This window comes from Leptonychotes weddellii, chromosome 7 (assembly GCF_054177405.1).
Source record: "Leptonychotes weddellii isolate Sample4059 chromosome 7, ASM5417740v2, whole genome shotgun sequence".
Lineage (NCBI taxonomy): Eukaryota > Metazoa > Chordata > Mammalia > Carnivora > Phocidae > Leptonychotes > Leptonychotes weddellii.
The window spans coordinates 11,733,968-11,752,526 of NC_138375.1; the positions used below are offsets into that span (position 1 = coordinate 11,733,968).

The following is an 18,559-nucleotide window of genomic DNA, read 5'->3' on the forward strand; positions in this document are numbered from 1 at the left end:
GGTGAGCCTGGAGCATCTTGCAGTGCCAGAAAGTAAGGAAGTGCTCAAAAAAGGATGGGGGCATGTCAAAAGAAGCCAACCTCAAGGAGTTTCCAACATCCAAAGCTGGAGCAAGTTGAGTAATAAAATAAATACAAACAGAATGCAATAAACAATCATGGGTCCATAATGACATAAAAAATAATTGAATTAATAAATAAATGAGGCAGGACAGCTCTTCCAATTAATATATATAGAAGAAAAGATAGGAATAGAAATATACCATTAGAGGTGCGCCTAGGTGGCTCATTTGGTTAAGTGTCCGACTCTTGATTTCGGCTCAGGTCATGATCTCAGGGTCATGGGATTGAGCCCACATCTGGCTCCACGCCCCTCCCTTCCTTGAACATGTGCACAGGTGCTCACTCTCGCTCTCCCTCCCTAAAAAAAAAGAAAGAAAGAAAAAGAAATACACCATTAGAACACAACAGTAAAAGTTGTTGCAGATAAGATCTACTGATGAATACTAAAACGTTGAGGAGGAAGACAAATTTTTCCTAATCTCAAAATATCTACTCCCAAAATATTTATTAGTTACAAAATAAGAAATAGTACTTTTTAAATAGAAAGAGCTGACAGATGCCATCTTAGCCAAGAGATCAAGGTTTGCATCACCAATAATGAGACATATTGGCATCAGGCACCCCCTGATACAATACACTAAATGGGACTCATCATCTCAGTGATAATTCTTGCCAAAAAACCACAAATTTAATCTGTTCATGAAAAATATTAGACAAATCCAAATTGTGGGACATTCTGCAAATTATCGGTCCAATATGCTTCGAAAGTGTCAAGGTCCTGGAAGACAGAGAGAGAGAAACCATTACAGATTGGGAGAAAATAGGGAGACATGAAAGCTAAATGCAGTGTGGAATCCTGGACTGAATCATTGACCAGAAAAGAACACTGGTGCAAAAATGATGAAATCCGATTAAGTCTGTAGTTTAGCTTTAAAAAAAAAAAAGGTCTAAGTTCTATCTCCGTAATAAAATTCCCCTAGCTACCAAAATGCAGTCTAAAAGAGTAGCCCCCATGGTGAGCTACTGAGATTATTCACTGCATTTAAGAATAAAGAATAATTAAGGATGTGTGAATAGATGCTAATAAATTAATGCTTCAGAAGGTGCTGCTAATACCCACTCAGTCCAAGGAGACAGCATCATGTAACAAAATAGTTTCACACTTCATAATCCATTGAACTTCTCTCTGTTCTCACTGGTCTCTGAATCTGTTCCCCCTCTCCTCTTCCCATCTGTCTCTTTTTCCTCTTCTTCCTTCACCTAACCTGCTGCACTGTTAATACATAGTATAGAACTGAAGTATATTTTTAAGTAACTGATATTATCAAGTTTTATAGCTTGTCTACCTAAACTTTTAAAAACTTTCTCTCAAAATAAAAAGCTAACGCTGTATTAAGATGATCATTCTTCATGTAAACCTTAAATTGATATAACATGTGTGAGGTTACTGGCTCTTGATAGAAAACGTTTTCCTATCTCTGGCAAAAAGCTTAGAAGTCCATTCAGAATGATGTTGTCAGAATATATTTTCACCGGATACTTTGAAATAGACAAAAAGAAAACAGCACACAAAGATTTCATTCCTTAACATTATAAATCACCCCAGTTTTGACATTCTTACTCATAATCATGCTGTAATTAAACACAATATATAGATGGCTAGCTAAAACATCACAAGTAATTTCATAATGTGATGGTTCCTTTTTCATAGAAAAGTATAATTCTTACTTGCAAAAGAGAGTTAAATCAAATTTTCTTACATTTCATTCTCAATCACTACTGTTTCTTCAGAAAAACAAATTATATTGAGTGATAATAGGGTACAAATCAGATAGATGAGAGGTGCTCCCTCAGTAGCTACCCCATAATTTATACCAAAATTAACTTCAAATGGGACTCAAGCACTTTCAGAATCTGGCTGTTATCCTAAATGCCTTCACTGGAGGATTCAAAATGCTATTACTCCCCGCTCCCCAACTTTGCTTCTGATTTCCTAAGTTGAATTACCTCTGATTTAGCTCTTAGAGAGTTTGATCAAAAAAGATCCCAAAGATCAAGGAGAATATGAATCTATGTTCCAAGAGAGAAATCAAATATAGCATTTCTCAAATACGTTAGTATTAGGTTTCCTAAATCTGTTCTTTCTTCATTCCCCAATCCTGCTTACATCTGGCCCTGGGTGAAGTAAATGCCAAGTATAGGAAAAGAGAATGGACTCCAGGTGTGTGTAACTATGGGTGTGCTGGATGCAGGGTTGGGGGAGTAAGGACTGGACTGGAGGGATAGCATTCTATATTTAGAATAGCCTGCTGATTGAAATGCTCCAGCTATGTGCAGAGCTCCCAACTACATCTTTACTATGACATCTCCAAAATAACTAGACATTTGAGGAAAAAAACATGAAAGAGAAGGATCAAGATACAAAATTTTGAGCTATAGCAAACAGAGACGATTTCAGGTACCCCAGGGACACTTATTAAATCCTTCAGTGAGTCCCTCAGAGAAATATGAAAAAAATTCTACTCATAAAACAAGAATAGAGAAGCTTTAACAAATTAAAATCATGATTGTTCAGATTTTTAAAAATTCAATAGAAGGGTTGGAAAATACATTGAAGGAAATCTACAAGAACAAAAAGAAATAGGGGCCATAATTATGGCAGATATGATGAGGGACATAGAGATTAAATCAAGAAGTCTCTAGCAAACCCTATAGTTGCCTACTCAACATCCATTCTCCATTTCAACCTTATTAATATTTGGTTTAAAGGGGACCTTCAGGAGTTTCTGGGTGGCTCAGTTGGTTAAGTGTCTGTCTTCAGCTCAGGTCATGATCCCAGGGTCCTTGCATGGAGCCCCACGTTCGGCTCCCTGCTCAGTGGGGAGCCTGCTTCTCTGCTTCTCCCTCTCCCTCTGCAGCTCCCCCTGTTTGTGCTCTCTCTCTCTCTCTCTGTCAAATACATAAATAAAATCTTAAAAAAAAAATAAAGGCTTCAATGGCTTCTCCCTTTCTTCTTCACTCTCCCCTCCACTCTCTGACTGGACCACAGAAAGGCTTCCTGGAGAAGTAGCAACCACCATGAGAGGCTAAAAGTGAATAGTACATGCTAAAGATGATGGCTCAGGAAAAAAGAATGGCCCCAGGCCTTTATGGTATTGTGGAATTGCCATACCAGACCTTGACTTCTTACCTCTAGATTTCTTACTATGTGAAAACTCAAAGCAATATTTTGTTAAATAAACCACTTCATTTGGGTTTCTGTTTACCTGGAAATAGAATATTATTATCGAATTATTGATTTTTATATTATCAAATAAGATAACATTAAGATAATATCATTCATTATTCATTAATAACATAGTGTTATCATTTACAATATTCAGATAATATCTGACAAAATGCTATTTAATCCAACTTCCAACTATTAGGGGAAAAATGAGTAAAGTGGGAAGAAGGGGGAAGGAAGGGAGTTGAGGAGGGAGTAGAAAATAGAAGTGAAGGATTTTCAAAGAAATTAAAAAAATAAAATTCCAAAAGATGAATGGATACAAGTGTCTTATATTTGGAAAGGTTTTCCAAATGCTGGAATTATTAATGGAAAATGCTCACATTTTGTACAACAAAGATAAAGAGATCATCTTAAAAGATCTCTCAGAGAAAAAATAAGTAATATACATATGATATAAAAATAAAATTGAAGAAAAATCTTAAGCCAGAACTCTTAGCTAGAGTGTCTAATAAAACATTTTCAAACATACATGGATTCAGAAAGTTTATCTTCCATACAGCCTTTCTTAGAAGTTGGGTCAGGATGTACTGCAGCAGAGTAAACCAAAGACTACATGGGATTCAGGAAATGTTCATCTAGCCCAAAAAAGTAGTGAAAAACAGTATTAGGATTATTGTCCTTTCATTCTGCTGCGGAGCTATCAGTCCAGACTGAAGCACATAAATGGAAGGCAATTAGAAACTCTGGGATAGAAAATAGTTTCCAAGATAGTTGTGGTCCAATTATGAGATAACAAGTACAAATTAGAATAGAAAGTTAGTGAGTTTCCAAAGAAATTTAATAGATTACTTAGTTAATAGAAAGGCAGGACATATTAGCAATATAGCAATGACATATGTCTTACACTTCACATATCTATATAATGATATTTGGCATTAAATAATAACTTTTTAATGACTTGGGAAACACTTATAATACAATATTGCTCAAAGAAAAGAATTGAATAGGATTCTATTTTCTTAAATATGTGATAATGACTGTCTTGGTCAGCTCAAGATGCTGTAACAAAACACCATAAACTAGGTGGCTTAAATAATATCCATTTATTTCTCATGGTTCTGGAGGCTGGAAAGTTCAAGATCAAGGTCCTGGATGACTTGGTTCCTGGTGAGAGCCCTCTTCCTGGTTTACAGACAGCTACCTTCTCACTGTGTCCTCACATGGTGGAGAAAGAGAGGGAGTGCTCTGGTCCCTCTTCCTCTTCTTTTAAGGACAAGAGTCCCATCATAGGACCCTCACCTTCATGACTTCATCTAAACCTAGTTATCTTCTCAAAATCCCACTTCCAAATACCATTGGGAGTTACGGCTCCAACATAAGAATTTTGAAGGGACAAACATTCCATAACAATGTTAAACATTTATAATTTTTTTAAAACTTCCCTTTATTAATCTACTTAAATCTCCAAACCATACTATGAAGTAGATGCTATTAGTATATAAGTATTTTATTATATATTAAGATTTTTATTAACTGCTTTACAGTTGCTGAATGACTTTAAAACTACTGTGTATTACTTTGTTTCAATTTTCAACGTTTCTTTAGATAAAGCAAATAATCGGTCTCACATTTAGGTTACATGTTTGTTTTTATGTACAGAATTGTCTTAAAAATGATTTTGATTTGGAACTTTTGATATTATTCAACATTTATTCAAACTTAATTTTAAAATTCATCTTGTTCCATGCTTAAAATGTCAGAGGTTAAATCTCCTGGCTCAAAGAGTCATTTAGACTTTTTTAAAAAGCAAGTTGAGGAATCAGTGAATTGGTGGCTTACCTTATCGGGAATATATGAACTTCTTTAAAATGTCATAAGACTGGTATAATAAGTTGCCCATGGAGATCCAGTTGTATAGATCCACAGTACAGAGAACATAATTTCAGTCTATTTTAATTTATCTAGAATCCTGATGAAATTTAATTTATACAACCACTGGTACATCCCACTTGGATACATTTGTTGAGCTATGATAAATCATGGTGACCTTTGAGAATATTGATGAGGCATTTCATGCAGCAGGTCAGGGGAGAGAGTCCATCAAATAAGACAGTGCTAAAGAATTGGCCAGAATCCAAATTTATTCTTTAGGATGCTTCTGAGTTACTGCCCCAAAGTCCCTTGAGCAAGGAATGCAATTACTTTGGCATGGAGGAAATCAAGAGTTAGCTTCCCTTCTACCATTTAGCCTTTTTCTTTAGCCCCTTGCTCCTAGGTGCCTTGGATCTAAGACTGACATTTAGGTTGATCCCAAGAGGTAGACTTCTGAAAACATAAAATCCATCCTTATAGAATTACAGTTCATTTTTTTTCATGTTGATCTCTAACAAGACTAAGAATCACTGCCTCAGGTAAAAGAGAATAAAAAACCCTAAGTCTTTTGAACAACTTAAGTGTTAATGATAATCTCCAAATTTTCTTTTTTAAAGATTTATTTATTTATTTGAGAGAGCGAGAATGAGAGAGAGTACATGAGAGGGGGGAGGGTCAGAGGGAGAAGCAGGCTCCTCGCTGAGCGGGGAGCCCGATGCGGGACTTGATCCCGGGACTCCAGGATCATGACCTGAGCTGAAGGCAGTTGCTTAACCAACTGAGCCACCCAGGCGCCTGATAATCTCCAAATTTTCTTATTGCTATACTTTCTAGTGCCTTCTTTCATCAAAAATAACACTGAGATAAAATTAATGTACAGAAGTCACAATTCTGTGATACGTTGCCTGTTTCTGCTTTCCCTGGACTTAACATTCTCCCCATCGGAGGCTGCTTGAAGTAGATAATAATGTGAGTTACAGAAGACATGATTGGGTGGCATGAGTGCCTTTCTGCCCATCAAGAGGTCTTCTAAATGACTTTTCCTGAAATAGAAGTAGTCAAGCTGTAAGTTGCCTCATGAATATGTGGCAGCACTGAGACACTATGACTTTTTGACTGAAGACTCAAAGTATGTATTCACCTTATTGATTTGGGGAAGACCATTGACAACTTAGGAAATTATTAAAAGAAATATAGACCTTAATTAATTTCCTCATTGGAAGTGTTTCTTCTTTGGATATTACATTATCTCTGACAATTCCTTCGTACCTTTCTTTGGTTATTTCTTTTTTCTCTTTGTGGCTCATCTCTCCCCATTTCTAGTTCAGTTTTTACTTTTGCCTTTTCCTGATTTCCTTAAACAAGTCCCAACAGTATTAAAAACTCACATATTGTTAAAAAAAGAAAGAAAAGAGGAAGGAAGCAAGGGAGAGAAGTAGGAAAGAGAGAAGGAAAGAAGGAAGGAAATTTTTCTATTTTCCACCAATATTTACTTCAACACCCAAAACACTCCTCATATCACGAATCTCAGTTGATCCTCAGATTGGGATTTGTGAGGCTGAAAACTGTTCTGTGAAGGAAGAGTTTGAAGGTGCTCTTTAGGCCACTCTTAGAAGTACCCCTTACTATTGATGTACATACAATTGGTATAAGAGCTGAGTAGTTTGCAATCTGAGCACCTTTTTGTAAACTATGCTCACGTTACCTGCCCTTATCCAGATGATCCTGCAACCTCTATGTGGAACTGGCAGTTTATAACTAGAAGCAATTTAATGCAAGATAATGCTTTTGGAATCAAAAGGGTAGTCCCTGCAGCACTGGTGTGCTGGTACATATTTAACTACCAGCGCTCTGTTTAAAAAACCCTAATTGTAGTTTTTGCCAATTTCTAAGATATAAATAGCCCCACCGTGGCCAATTTCAAGCTACTGGCATTATGTCACTGAGCACAGAGTTGGGAAGAGATGCACGCAGTAGGCACTCATGACTAGGTATGAGGCAGCTCCAGCATCTTTCAGCTCTCCATGAATGGATTTATTAATCCCTCAAGCACTTGTGGATACCCGGGGTCAGCCATCTCAAGTTCCATTTCTCATATCCACTCTCTCAATATCCTCCTGGTGCTATGTATCCTATCCCCATGCCTGCCTACCTTACCTACTACCTCTTCGAGAAGGCATGGAGATGATCTGAAAATATTCCATCAAATTCCTGCCACTGCACACAAAATTTCCCAACTCTGCATTCGCCCTCAGTCTCTCTTCCATCCTCTGAGGAGGAGGCAATCCTTCCTCTAAGTTTAATCTTGTTACTGAGGAGCTCATCTCCTCAGTTCCCTTCACAGTTATCCCCACTCTCCTAGAGTTTTAATCCTTTTTCTCTATCCTTTCTCTCTTCTCAGCATACAAACATACTCAAGACTTGCTCTTGACCACGTCTTCAAAAACACTCACTCACACTTCCTTCTGAAAAATTATCTCTCTCAGTCTTTTTTCATTCTTAGCCAAGCTTCTTGAAGGAGTACTGTGAAAGGCAGAGACCCAAGATGACTCCCAAGATGCCCAACCCCTGTATCCACACTCTGTGTAATCCCCAGGACGTGTGATTTGATGGATCTCAGTCCAATGTTCAGTCATCTCACATGGCCCAAGCGACTTTATGAATGGAGATTATCCAGATGGACCTGACCTAATCACATGAGCCCTTTAAACTTGGGTCTAGAAGTCAGCGACAAAGAAGTTCATGATTTGAAGCATGAGAAGGATTTGATGCACCATTGTTGACTTGAAGATGAAAGGAGCCACAAAGCAAGACATGTGGCAGCCTCTAGGAGCTGAGAGTTTAAGAATTTCATAAGGATAAGGTGGATACTTCCTCAGAGCCTCCAGATTCTTACCGACACCTTGATTCTTACCACAGAGAACACTTAACACTTCTTTATACTGCAGGTTTTGTTGTAGATTCTCAAAGAGCCAATCATTTACAATTTTATGACATATGAGTAAAACAAATTCAATTAATGTTTATGACTGTCCCCCCATAATATACATGCTAGGATTTGTTGCTTTCTTTCCATATTATTTTAATATATAAATATAAACACATGCCTCCATTTGGAACTGCCAATATGCAGGTCCAGCATTGTGTTCAAAACTGTTCAGGAAGTGGGATCTCCCCTTAAGGAGTTTACATTCTAGTTGAAAAAAATAACATATATACCAGAATAAATATCATATGAGGAGAGAGTGATGCATTATTAAAAATGGAAATAAATTTCTATAATCTCAGATATAAATTTAGATATGCATTTCAGAGAAAAGGGTAATTATTTTTTGCTAGAATAACACAGGAGGTTTTATCAACAAGGGGGCACAAGATCCTTGGTCTGATGGGTAATTGAGCTAAACGGTATTTTCCATCGCCTCAGTAGAAAGCCATGGTATCACTATCTGTTTCTAAACATGTTTCCTCACAGAGTGCCCTGGATTCAATTCAATTCATAAAAGACTGCTTTGGAAATTAATTACTATTCTCAAAGGAAAATTCCTGGATTTTTAACCTTACAAAGTTTTTTACATTAATAAATCATGGCAGAGTAAAAAGGACCCATTCCTTCCTCACAGTGGGACCCAGGCCTCCTGGAGTGAGGTCACGTGAGGATGGAATCATCCCTCAAGCACGCATTTCCCAGGCTGAACAAGCAGCTCACTCTTAGCAGTCAACCGAGGAGCTTCACAGAGGAGTCCATGATATCCTTACACATTTCACCAATCCCCATCAGGAAATAAACTTTTTGGACACGTTGCTCCCAATTGCTTATCCTTGGGAGGAAAACCAAATATGCAATTATCATTCATTAGCAGCTCACCTGTAGAGAATTTCATGGCTCATCAGCTCTCATTGGGGACTTTAGAGAACAGGGTCCCTAGGGAGCAGGGAATAAGATGACAGGGTGAATCATGTGGGGGAGGAGGAGGGAAGACTTAGGAACAGATCTGGATGCTGGAACACTGCTGAGTACAGAGTATGTGGGGAGAGAGACAGTAGGCAGCTTCTCTGGAGGAGAAGAAATTATAAACAGGAGGATGCAAGAGGTAGCAGTTCCAATCTAAATGGGCCCATCTACAGGTGAGCAACAAAGGCTTATAAAGGTATTGAAATTCCCCTAAGATCATACAAGTGACAAATTTGGAGACATGAGCCAGAATTGGGTCCATTCTCTGTCATGCTTCCCTCTGATTCTAGTAGGCCTGTCAAAGCAACATTTCCTTCTGAGATTGTACGCTTCTGAATCATGAGAAAGGATCTAGCCTTACCTTATTTTCCCTGACAGCATTTGGCACGTAGGAGGTGTTAATAGATGTTCATGGTGCAGAATGTATTTTTTCTTAATCAAGAGCATCTTACTCCTGTTCAGGCAGCTCTGCAAAACCTATCCTGCCAATGGTCACACACACACACACACACACACACACACACACACACATTGACACATGCCTTTTCTCCAGTTCCAGAAGAAATGTTTGACTCTTGATTCCTTATGCACAAAGAACCATCCCAATCTGACCCCTTCTTTTTTTAACTTACCCTTTCTGCCTTTTTGATTGCTGGTATATACTGTCTCCACCTGAAAGTAATAGAATTTGCATCAGTAGGCCCAAATTTACCTATGCTCTAGAATACATTAAGGAACTTAAAAAAACAAACAAACAAAAAAAAACACCTACAGGTACTGGGACTCTAGCCTACAGATTCATTTTTAATTGGTCTGGGATGAGGTTCAGGCATCAAGACACTTCAAGGGTCCCTAACTAATTTTAATGTACATCCAGGATTGAGCACCACTGATAGAAATTTTATTGCTTTCCCAAAGAGAAAACCTCATCCAGGACGAATGAAATCAGAATCTCTAGGGATGGGACCCCAGGGAGCAGTATTTCTTAGGCTATCCCATGTGATTTCAATATGCAGCCAGGGTTGAGAATCTCCATCAAAACAATGGGTCTAGGGTGCCTTGGTGGCTCAGTTGGTTAAGCGACTGCCTTTGGCTCAGGTCATGATCCTGGGGTCCCAGGATTGAGTCCTGCATGGGGCTCCCTGCTCAGCAGGGAGTCTGCTTCTCCCTCTGATCTTCGCCCCCCCATGTTCTCTCTCTCTCTCAAATAAATAAAATATTTTAAAAAAAATAGGTCTAGAACAGTAGCACATACAAGAAACATCCAAGGAGATTTGTAAGAATATGAATCCAAGTCACACCCTCAACCTAAATCAGGCTCCTTGGTTTGCAAAACTCCCACATCTGTCACTGCTGGGGGGTGGGCGGTGTTAAGGAGAGCAGACAAGGCGTAACTCATAACTCGCTTGAACTCCACATGCAATTAAAGGTGAAACTCCCATCACTTGGAACTGCTGCTGCAGACAAAGAAGAAAGGTCCCCAGAGAGGCTCTGAAGAGGAGCCTCTGAAGTGTTGACAAGCAGGATAGTGTCCTGCATCTGGGCTTACGTGCTCCCAGGTGGGGCTACTCGGAGTGTTGGTGTCTGGGAGTGACATCATTGCCTAAGATGGAACAAAGTTTACATCTGCTAAAAGTACTTGATGAATTAATAAATCTAAGGAAAGTTCTCCAGGGGCCTGAGCCTCTGGGCGCTGGGTATTTATCTGAGCAACAAGAGTTCTTATAAAGTTGTTTAAAAGAGTTTCTTGGTAATAAACGGGTACAGGCAACAGGTCCCAGGTATGATGAACTTCAGTCCTGACACTGGAGACTCTGTTTCCAGTGGCAAATCAACAGAGTGTCAGCTCTGAGTACCTAGTGTATTCTGCACCCGCTCACTGACCAAGTGGAAGAGAAAGGCATTGGGATTGCAGCGTGAATCCCCTGCAAGATCATCACTGCTGCTTTCCAGGAGCACGCCCTTGCCCTGAGTGGGTAAGTGAGAACTGCAATCTGTCTAAGGCATCACCAGTTTCACATAATTCCAGCAAAGTGTCGGAGGGATTGTTAAGACTTTTCTTAGAATCGCTTTGAGTGCCCAAAGGGTATTCCTTCTCCTTGTGGATAACAATACATTTTATGAGAAGTTGCCTCTCATCTCAAGGCTACGTATTTCAACCCCTCACCTCTATTCTCTAACTGAATGTTGACTCCTTGGCCTAAAAGCACAAAGAACTTCTATTAAACAAGCTAACCACTGGAAATATGACGGCTGCCAGACGAAAGAAATGAGGTATGTACGCAGACCACATAAAACAATGAAAGCAATTTAGAGACAAAATGTACAGGGTAACGAGGGGAACAATTTTTGCAATATTGAAAGCATGTGAGTGGCCTGCTGCTTTGGGCAATGCTCTGCAAACCTTGGCATTCACCCAGCCTGGCCTCAGAGCCCCTTTGGATGAGGCCTGGATAACTAGCACCTTCCATCTACAAAACCAGCCTTTCCGGCCAGACCATAGAGGGTCAAGGCAGCCATTACAAACCAAAACTCTCCAGTGCTGCCATTTCCTGCTGATTCAAAGAGGCGCAAAACCAAGGGACAATTTGCAGTTGATTAAGCAGCCATTGAATTAACAATGTTATTTCTTCTGGTTAGATTTGCCATTGCCCTTTTGATGAAGCACTTTGTTGAACAAGAGCTCCATCTATGGGAGAAATCAGTTATACTGACATCTACCCTTAACATCTCGATGATTACAGTTTACATTGGACCAGTGGTACTCAACGGGAGGTGACTTTGCCCCCCAGGGGACATCTGGCAACATCTGGGGACATTTTTTGTTGTCATAACTGGATCAGGGCATCTAGTGGGTAGAAGGCAGGAATATTGCTAAACATCCTATAGTGCTCTGGACAGCCCCACACAACAAAGACTTTTCCCACCCTATCAATAAGATGGAGAAATTCTGGGGCGCTTGGGTGGCTCAGTAGGTTAAGCATCTGACTTCGGCTCAGATCATGATCTCAGGGCCTTGGGATTGAGTTGGGTTCCATGCTTAGTGGGGAGTCAGCTTGTCCCTCTGCCCCTCCCCACAACTCGTGCACACACACTCTCTCTTTCAAATAAATACATAAAATCTTTTAAAACAATAAATTTTTTAAAAAGATGGAGAAATTCTGCTTGAGACAAGAGAATCTGTAAGACTTGCGCTTACAGATGGGTTCCCTGGGCAAAAAAAAAAAAAAAAATCATTTTTGATTTACATCTTTCCCTACTCCCCCCACCACTACACTGAGCTTCTCATCTCCCAACCTTTTCCTGTTGCTCATGGATATGACGAACTCTTTTACCCTAAGGTGTTAATGAATGCCTTAATATATTAATCTATATCTGGGCTATTTGAAAAAGGAAACTAGAGGAAGAGGATGATACTTAAGGCAAAAAAAAAAAAATGAATTTGTAATGGTAGAGTTTTAGGTACTGGTCCCTAAATGGGACTGATACTTTGGGTCCAAGTTTTCCCCTTGTAGCTTTCCCACAGGGTGATCCTCCTACACTTTTGGCCAGTTAAATAAATAAAACTATATCACCTGGTGTTCAGACCACTGTAGTAGACATTATAGTTGTAAAAGTCCTCATGGCATATACACAACACTGAGGAAAAAATCAGCTTTCATGGATTCGCTACTCAACACCTGCCACTCAGCAGGTCACCATTCATTTAGTGCCTGGGGCAGCAGTTTCCTAAGGAATTTTGGAGAACTAAAAACTAAGTCAGCTTCTGAGAGATTTTCTTTCAGTCCACAGAGAAGCACACATACCCCTGAAGTTTACAATAGAGCAGATTTTTATAAAAATATATTCTTGGGCCAACGCTTTCTGTCCTTTGAGGCCTCCTAATTGTGGACTATGAATAAAATTTGAAGCATCATGCTTCAGGGTTGTCACAACCTCAAGTGCTTTCAGAGACCAACCCTTGCCCCCTGGAGAAGAATCTTTGTCCCAGCTGCAGAGCCTACCACTACCACACTCCAGGGGACCCCACTCTCGCCCTCCACCTCCAAGAAAAGCAGAGATGAGTACCTTTCTTCATCTACATGGGTTTTTGTCTCTCCTCTCTCTAATGACTAAGCATTAAATGCATCTTATTAATTGAAGCACAATCTGCAGGACAAAGCCATGGGAATGCAGAGATGCAGAAGAGAGTCCCACTCCATGAGATAACCAAGCAAGGGTGTTATATCTGCATTCCCTGACTCTGTTCCATTTTTCCATTGCGGCCTGGCTTCTGGCCCTGGATAGTGCCATTAAAGGAAAACAGGCATTCTTGAAAGTTAGCGGCTCATCTTTTCTATCATTAGCAACAGCAGACCAACTATTAAACCCTGTAAGTCACTAAGATCTTGCCCACATTTCCTATACAATATCTAGATTCTATATTATGACTGTACTAGGCCAAGTATATGGTGAGAAGTATTAGAGCATCCTAAAAATTCATATTAAATGAATAATGATTTAATAACTTTCTTTATCAAGTGCCATCAGCAAGAAATTGTACAGTTTTATGGGAACCCTCGATTTATTGGTAGTGAAGATTGCCTCAGCACAGCCAGTTTGCCTCATAATTTGTGGGAAAGAAGCAAGATTAAAAAGAAATTTGAAGGGAAAAAATGAGTTGAGAAAAATTGGTAACAAGGCTTGTGCAATATTAATTGTAACTGAGAAGAGAACATCCCCTGCTGAATCTAGGGCATTTTTATGTGTCATGTGCACTAATAAAACCAGTGTCCCCCAAACTATCTGATGTATGATCATTGCTTCCAGTCAAATGGATCTGATGAGCAGTGAATATTAAAATGATATTTTTAGTGGGGCGCCTGGGTGGCTCAGTCGTTGGGTGTCTGCCTTCGGCTCGGGTCATGGTCCCAGGGTCCTGGGATCGAGCCCCGCATCGGGCTCTCTGCTCGGTGGGAGGCCTGCTTCTCCCTCTCCCACTCCCCCTGCTTGTGTTCCCTCTCTCACTGTGTCTCTCTCTGTCAAATAAATAAATAAAATCTTTAAAAAAAATGATATTTTTAGTAATTATAAGTGTAAAAATATAAAATAGAAAAATAATAATGCAATACCTACAAACACCATAAACTGTGAAAGGTAGTCTGTTCCTCTCTCTTCAAGTGGAACTTGGTGTGATGGTTGAAGGAGTGTGGGATGATGGAAGAAAATGAATATAAATGATATATAAATAAAATAAAATATTGAAACATTTTATCATCTTTGTTCCAAGGGCAAGAACTTTCCAGAATATCAAAACACTCCTTCTATGAACTAAATGTAGTAAACAAAGATGAAGACAACTGGCCAGACTGCATCTATTCCTGAGATTGGCTTATAGCAGTTCAATCCAGGACTGTGGAGTTTGAGAAGATGAAAAGTCTTCTTATATCCTAAAAGTTGTGTTTAACAATATTATTTGCTAGTCAAAATGTGCTGAATTTTGGTTTGCTGGAAAAAAAATAGTTCAGTTCTTTTTGCTGTATAGAAAAAATGTTTTAATAAATATTAATACTGTGTCTACACAGGGCTTACATTACCAAGAATATGGTAATTGCTTTTGTTACCAATAAATCAAGGTTAATAGTCAGGCAGTTTGGAGCAATTGCTTAGATCTCTCATGTTCCATTTGAAAAAGTAAAGTTATTAAATCATAACTCATTTGTTATGAGTTTATGAAACACTATAGTTTCAGTGACATACCCTATCTACTTCAAACATGAAAGGCAGATTTTCTCCTTAGACTCTTTCAAGAGTGTCATGGAGGATCAAAGTTGTAGGAACTATGGATTTTACACTCATTTCTGCAGAACTCTGGGGTTAGAAGAAGCCAAAGATCATCTGACCAGCCCACACAAGTTCAAGGCAGCCGTGAGGAGCCAGAACTCTCCAGTGCTGTCCAGCTTGCATGCCATTTCTTAATTATGCCTACACTCATGTACCCACCGTGTGTCTAACTGAAGATCTGAAGACTTCCTACAGTTGTCCATTCTATTTGGGGGTGGATTTAACTGTTAAAAACAATGCTTTTTTTACACAGATCTCAGATGTTTAACTTCCAGTAATTATCATTGTCAACACTGGCCTAGGATGCCCCCTAGGGACAAATAAAAATGTGTGTGTGTGTGTGTGTGTGTGTGTGTGTGTGTGTGGCGAATGCTCATTTCTTCAGAGATGACCCTTGCAATACCTGTAGACACTGTCATCGTTCATGCCCCTACTCCTTACCTTCAGACTTTCTCAATGGGCTGAATGACTTCATTTCTTCATATAACTTAGAATCAATTCTCCTCTCTAGTTTTCAGGATTAACTCTAATAATGAGTTGGCCTCTCTGTTCTCAACATATGCATTTAAAGTGTGACATCCAGGGGTGCCTGGGTGGCTCAGTTGGTTAAGAGACTGCCTTCGGCTCAGGTCATGATCTTGGGGTCCCGGGATCGAGTCCCACATCAGGCTCCCTGCTCAGCAGGGAGTCTGCTTCTCCCTCTGACCCTCCTCCCTCTCATGCTCTCTGTCTCTCATTCTCTCTCTCGTAAATAAATAAAATCTTAAAAAAAAAAAATTTAAAGTGTGACATCCAGAATAGCAGCAATAACCCAGTGGTCTTCCGATCTAGTAAGCAGAGATGTTCCCTCCTCTTTCATTCATACTTTTAACTCAACAAAATTTTATTGGGCCACTACTATGTGCTGGACACTCAGCTGTGTATTGGAGGTACAATAATGCACTGCAAGATGCAGCCACTGCTATGGTGGGAGAGCTTTAAATGAATACACACCAGTAGACATAAATTACTGCCTGTGATGAGTGAAATGAAGACAAAATATTTGGGTGCTTTAAGCAAGAATAACAAGGAGAGGGGCACCTGGCTGGCTCAGTTGGAAGAGCATGCGACTCTTAATCTCGGGGTTGTGAGTTCGAGCCCTATGTTAAGTGTAGAGATTACTTAAATAAATAAATAAAAACTTCAGAAAGAAAGAATAACAGGAAGGTTTATCTAAGGAAGTCACATTGAATCTGAGACCAGAAAGATGAATGAGATCATTTTTTTAAGATTTATTTATTTATTTATTTATTTGACAGAGGGAGAGAGAGAGAGAGAAAGAAAGAGAGCATGAGCAAGGCAGCAGTAGAGGGAGAAGCAGGCTCCCCACTGAGCAGTGAGCCCCATATGGGCTCAGTCCCAGGACCCCAAGACCAAGGCAGATGCTTAACCAACTGAGCCACCAGGCGTCCCAGATCATAGTTATTACTGTGTGAATTAATAGATTCTATGGCCAAATTAATTTTGAAAGCAGCTATATCAATATAGGGACTCATTCTGACCTTATTCTCATATTACACATTTACTCATTCTTCAGAAAAATACTTATTGTCTATTATCTTAAAATAAATATAAACATACACAGATAAATATTTTAAACATACATGCTAAGCCCATATAAGGCTCTCTCTGCCAGGGTGGGTGTATAAGTTAATGTAATCCCTGCTGTCAACTTTTCAAAAAATACCTCAGACAAGTAAGGCAGTGGAAGACAAATCATTCCCTTAATAAGCCTTTCTAGGAATCTTGCCCAAGATGGAAGTCAATCTTACTGGCCTCCTAGTTCTCAAAACTTACCTTATTCATCTTGTTGCAAAGTGCATTAACATTTCTCTTTCTAATCTTCTCACACTTGTGTCTTCAATGATTTATTCCACTTTTCATCCTGGACCTCGGGAGCACAAAGCACTTTTGTATAAATTAGGATGTTTCTACTTTCAAGCAAAGGAAATGAAAAAAGAATGCCCTCTGATAGACCAGATAGGAAGAGGAACCCTTTCTTCTGAGCTGTCACAGTCCCTCTGCGGGGATGATGTCTGCTCACTAGCAGAGAGTTGGTTATATTTCAACCCTTGCTAGACAATCTCCTTCTGCCATCCGTGTGCTCAGCTCCTATCCTAAGGAACACCATTCCTTTTTTTTGCAATACCTCAAAGATTATGGGAAACAATTGACCATTTTCATTTGCAAGCTCTTTCTGTATAGCAGTCTGGAACATTGGTTTTGTCTTAACTTTTACTTTAGCCCCTTGGAATAAGTCATCAACCTTTCCAAACCTGATTTCTACCACATATGAGGTGAGCATATTAATGAGTAACTTCTCCCAAAGAATTTCTGTAAAGATTACATGAGATAATTCACATAAAGCACTTAAGACAATGCCTGGACTTTGTAAGAATCCAGTAAATCATTGCTATTATTACTTCTGGTCATTGGAAGGCAACTGTCTAAGCCAAGAAAGTAGAACAGCCAAAGTTTCATTTTCATTTATTCATACATCTTATATATTTCAATCCCCACCTACCAATGAGGGTTTTTCCATGTTTAAAATACAAATAAAAAACAGAAAGAAAATAGCCCTGGAAGGTTGTGATTTTACAGTCATCCAGCAATATAATGCAATTATACCAGGAGGGCTCAAGTCATAAATTCATCCTTTCTTTGAGCATTCTCTCCTAAAGAAAATTTAGAAAGCCACTGATAACGTCCATTTGGGGTTGATAGAACAAAAATATTATAGACTGAGTGGCTTATAAGTAACAGAAACTTATTTATCATAGTTCTGAAGGACAGAAAGTCCAAGATCAAAGCACCATGGATCTGGTGTCTGGTGAGGACCTGCTTCCTGATTCATACAAGCGGTCTTCTGGCTATGTGCTCACATGGCAGAAAGGGCAAGGGATTGCTCTGGAGCCTCTTTTACACAGGTATTAATCCCATTCATGAGGGCTCTACTTTCATGACTTAATCACCTCCCAAAAGCTCCACCTTCAAATACCATCACACTGGGGATTAGATTTCAGCATGCAAATTGGTGGAGGTTGCCAGGGGAGGGCACAAACATTCAGTTTATGGCAGGCTTCTCACTGGCTCAATTCCCAATTCTTGAAAATATAATCTTGCTTCCTTTCATTTCCTTCTATTTGGGGGCTACATACTCAGAATTTGAGTTTTAGGAATTGCTCAACACTCTTGAGCTTTTTCCCCATTCAATTCTCATGACATGCAATTATCCATTTTCTTAAATCTAGATTTCACATTTGATGAATCTTTTCTTCCTAAGCTATCAAAAAAATTCCAAAGCAATATAGACATGTTCTTCAATGATATCTTTAACTTCCTCCTCTGCAATTAAATCCTCCTTGTTCATCAGAACTGAGGCCATAGGACCAGCTCTTCTATTTATTTCTTCTCTCTTTGGAAAAATCAACTTGTAAGAAAAGCTGGTCAAGAATGTATCAGACATTCTACTTTCAGCCCAATGATACTCCAGCAGATAGTCATGGGATTGAATTCCCTCAAAGAATCTGCCACTGGTCCCAGTTTAGTGACCTGTGGTCTATGAAACATCTTCCATTT

At 39.2% G+C, this 18,559-nt stretch overlaps 1 long non-coding RNA gene across 1 annotated transcript; it reads right to left on the minus strand.

Annotated features, from left to right (window-relative positions):
- Positions 1-213: 213 nt before the first annotated feature.
- LOC145722459 (uncharacterized) lies at positions 214-17,471 on the minus strand. The gene is made up of 3 exons (XR_014146763.1): positions 16,778-17,471; positions 9,751-9,790; positions 214-420 (listed from the first exon to the last, which is right to left on the minus strand). It is a non-coding gene; the product is annotated as an uncharacterized LOC145722459 (long non-coding RNA).
- Between the last annotated feature and the right edge of the window lie 1,088 nt (positions 17,472-18,559).